Source organism: Octopus bimaculoides, chromosome 2, assembly GCF_001194135.2.
Source record: "Octopus bimaculoides isolate UCB-OBI-ISO-001 chromosome 2, ASM119413v2, whole genome shotgun sequence".
Taxonomy (NCBI): domain Eukaryota; kingdom Metazoa; phylum Mollusca; class Cephalopoda; order Octopoda; family Octopodidae; genus Octopus; species Octopus bimaculoides.
This window is the reverse complement of record NC_068982.1, coordinates 11,899,991-11,904,466: the sequence shown is the minus strand read 5'-3', so window position 1 is coordinate 11,904,466 and position 4,476 is coordinate 11,899,991. Positions and strand designations below refer to the sequence as shown.

Here is a 4,476-nt window from a genome sequence, read left to right as displayed (position 1 = left end):
GGGGGTAATTTTGTTTTTTGAATTGTATTGATGGATGATAGTTGTGGTATTCTTTGTTTGGCCCAATTTTGTTTCTTATTTTCAGAAATGACATGAAATTATTAACTGAAAGTATGTGAAAGCTTTTTGTTAATGATTTTACGATATCGAACACTGGAAAACAATGAGTTCAGCAAAATGATATAAAATTTAAATAAACTGGAAATTGAATTTAATTCACTTTGATTGTGAAAAATAATTGTGTTTATATTTAAACAATGCAAACTATTCTTATTTAATAAAGTGTTGAGTTACTAATGAAGTCACTAATGAAGAGCAGGGTCCAGGTGAGTTCATTGATGAGTCACTGATGTTCCACATAACACTGTGTCCAGTAGAAAGAAAAAAATCTACACTATTAATGGAACTGAAGAAAAACCTTTTCCCAAGACTCTTCTTGACTAACGTGTAGCTACATCTCAAATATGATGTCTTCATTTCCAGACATTTCAATGAGATCAGATTATTGCAGAAAATGTACAAAAAAAAAAAATCACCACATCAATTGCAATGGGGAAATGACTGCCATATGAGACCAAATTTAAGGTGTCTGGTTTGGCTTCTATAATCCACAGATAAAAGGAGAAAGATGTATGTCCATAAGAGGCTGTCAGACAACATTGACCTCAACAAAGGTCATATCCTAGAATTCTATCAGCTATTCACATAAATTATTTAAGACATGATTCAATTAGCTAATAAGGTAGATAGAGTAAACCTTCCCTAACAGGATCCATGCAAACAGGAATTAATTATTATGGGAGGTTGCTAAGTTGAAGACAACTAACCAATAGACTTTGATAAATATTGGAAAGACATGAATTTTGGAAATACCTTTCTAATATGCAGAAAAGGTGTTTTAGGAACCAACTTATGTCAGCACAAGATGTTAAACCAATTCTGATGAGGAAGAGAATGCTGATACTATTCACTTCCAATCTCTTCTCTCTCTAATCTCATCAGATTAAGAAATATCTTCTGGCTTTTATTCATGGTATTATTGTTCACTTCTAAATATTCTGATTACATTTTCTAGTTATCATATATCTCATTAGCATTTAAGGAAAATAGCAATCTCTTCAAGCTAATCCAAACCTCTAATTATTTCTTTCTGTATATTCCGGGCAGTTAATGAATGAAAAACAATTATAATTTTAATAACTTCACATGATTCAAATTGATGTAAAAGCAGTAATTTTGCCACTTAAAATTTGTATGAAATTCAATTGCATTTATGTACACTTAATGTGTTAATTTTTGTTTTAAATTGATATTTAATAAAGGAAATCTAAGTCAATATCATTTTTTTAATGTACTTTATGTAACTTATTTATATTTATGAGAAAATATCAATGTTCAGTTTTATAGGAGAATCATTATGCTAAGCAACTTGGCATTAATATTATAATTATTGTTTAAGAGAAAAAAAATCATAAATATTATAATTATTGTCATAATTGTTATTCTGGTTCCACAAGTTGGCATTGATTTTAATGCATTTTATCTAACATAAATGAGAAAAGTTTTTGTTGATGATACTTCTGCAGTTGACGACGACGACGACGACGACGACGACGACGATGACGATGATGATGATGATGATTAGGAGGTCAACAAGGAGAAGTAACAGAAGGAGCAAAAAAAAACCAAAAAAAAAGCATAATGATTTGTTTCATGATTGCAGTAATTTACATAGTTTTTAGAATTTAAAGACATAAGCTGAAATATAACTTCGTGTTTACTTTGAACGATTTAAAAATTAGGTACTTTCAGGAACTACTGAAATAATATCAAAGTGAGAACTAAATTAATTTCAACAAAACGAAATATTTAATAACACCATAAAATTAGTAATTGATAACATTAAAATAGTAATTGACAAAAAATGTTATTTATAACATTTTATGATTCCATCAACTATTACTTATAATACTCCATCTTTGAACTAACAAATATTCAAAATATATATTTACTTTTTTCTTTGATTTTTGTTTTACACAAACCTACTTGAGGCTGCCTCTCATTCTATGATATTTTAAAGTGTTGATTGATATTCAAATTTAAATCTTTGGGGTTTTTTTTTACATAATTACTTAAGATATGTTCAAAACAACAAAATAATGAGATAGTTAAGTATTTTACTAAATCAAACCAAATTCTTGATTATTTGAAAGATTAATTGAAATGCTTAGGAAGTAAATTGTTATTAGTAATATGACCACAGAAGGTTTAATGGAATGGTAAAAAATCCTAAATAAAAGCATCAGAAATACATTAGTTTTCAGATGACAATAAAATTTTATGCGAAAACTGCTGAGGTTGCTGAAATAAGATATACACTTACAGGCTTTTGAAATATTGGTTGTTTCAATTGTCTACTGTTAAAATTTTAAATCACTAATCTGATTGCTAAGACCTGTACGTAATCTATTACATTAAACTTTCAAAAGATTACACTTAACTATTCATTTCTATATTACTAACATTAATATGTATTTTACCTCAGCATTTTTCATTATTAAATACATCATCGTTATCATTATCATCATTGTCTGACATCCATTTTCCATGCTGGCATGGGTTAGATGGTGTGACCAGAGGTGACAAGCTAGAGAGCTGCACTGGACTCCATTGCCTGCTTTGGCAAATCTTCTACAGATGGATGCCCTTCCTAACACCAACCACTTTACAGAGTGTACTAGGTGCTTTTTACATGGCACCAGCACAAGTGCTTTTTATGTGGCACAGCACATGTGATTTTTACATAAAAAAGAAAGAACGAACCAATGCATGGCTCTCATAAGTATAAGAAATAGTATAAAACCTCCAACCATCAATGTTTTCCCTGAAATATTGGTTTCAAATTTTGGCTCAAGGCCAGCATTTTTAGAGGTGGATGCAAGTCAATTTCATCGACCTGAGTGTTTTTTTTTTATGTGACACCAGCACCAGTGCTTTTTATATGGCACCAGGAACCACACCAATGGGTTTTTTTTATTTACATCGCACCTTAGTTTTAGAATACCAATTCTATTGTGGTGGGCAGGTTTCTTAAGTAAAACAATGTGCCACAAACCTTGGTCCTCTGTTATTTCCTTCATAAGGCTCAGCATTTTGAGATCTGTCATCAATACTGCATCCCATGTTATAATTTCAATTTTCAATGTACCAAAAGGAACTGCAACAGAAAATACAGTTTTTTAAAAAAAATTCTGATTGTTGAAATACTTTAGAAATAAGTTCAATTTTAAATTTAAAGCTATTTGAAAATTTGTATTTTGAAGGAGAGTTTTAACTAATTTTTAAACTGTAAACTCATTATAAATGTTCTACAGAATATTAATATTTTATCCATTCTTAGACAACCACAGATGAGTCCTTTTTGTCTGCAATTGTGCACCTTTACAAACTTCAGTCCATCAATTCAGTAATCAACGACCAAGACAGAGATGGTTAAGTATATTGTACTTCTACAGACAAAGCTACCTCATTTGATGCCTCCCCACTGCACACACATCAAAACCTCTGTTAATATCACCTTCTTGATCCCATTTACTTCATTTCTGTTTTCATATGATCCTCAAGTGAAAACATTTTCTCTCCATTACCCTCAGCTACTTTCCTCCCAAACCAGCTCCTATTTTTCACTAAACTCACCAATATTTCTTTCCTTATGGGGATCTATCCCCAATTTATGGAACCATGTCAAATAATGCTCAAACCCTCACTTCCCAAAAAGCAATTTCTCTAACTCTGTTAATCTATTGTCTTTACTTCCACAAGTGATTGAAACACATAAAAAACAATTTTCATTTGTACTTTTTGTAATAGATACCCGTACAGAACTAAATATATAAGAAGACTTACATTCCCTCACCCTGCACCAGTCACCCACACTTGAGAACTTTGTAGAAAATAATATTGGCCTTGATGTTAGTACTGCCTCTGACTGCGTCTGTTACAAGAACCTCTTAGCAAAGTTCTCTCCCTATGATCTATCTCACATTTTTTTGTTCAGAAGTTTCCTGTCATTCTATTTCATCCCTTTTCCAATAAACATCTTCACCATCATTACTTTCATCCCCATTTTTCTATGCTTGCAGAGATCAGTTGGAAAACTTTTGAGGTAGGTTTTCCACAACCAGAGGACCTTACTGTCAACAACCTCATTTTTTTCTAATATTTCTCCATGGCTGAACATTCTTACAACTAATACATGATATCAAGGTATCAACACACACACACACACACATAGGCGCAGGAGTGGCTGTGTGGTAAGTAGCTTGCTTACCAACCACATGGTTCCAGGTTCAGTCCCACTGCATGACACCTTGGGCAAGTGTCTTCTACTATAGCCTTGGGCTGACCAAAGCCTTGTGAGTGGATTTGATAGATGGAAACTGAAAGAAGCCCATCGTATATATATATATATATATA

General features: G+C 31.7%; 1 long non-coding RNA gene across 2 annotated transcripts in view; it reads right to left on the bottom strand.

The window, feature by feature from the left end:
• LOC128250464 (uncharacterized) overlaps positions 1 to 4,476 on the bottom strand; it is a 495,659-nt gene that overhangs the window by 46,476 nt on the left and 444,707 nt on the right. For both annotated transcript variants that reach the window (XR_008266480.1, XR_008266481.1), the window contains exon 4: positions 3,116 to 3,217. This is a non-coding gene — a long non-coding RNA (uncharacterized LOC128250464). The remainder of the gene's footprint in view (positions 1 to 3,115; positions 3,218 to 4,476) is intronic.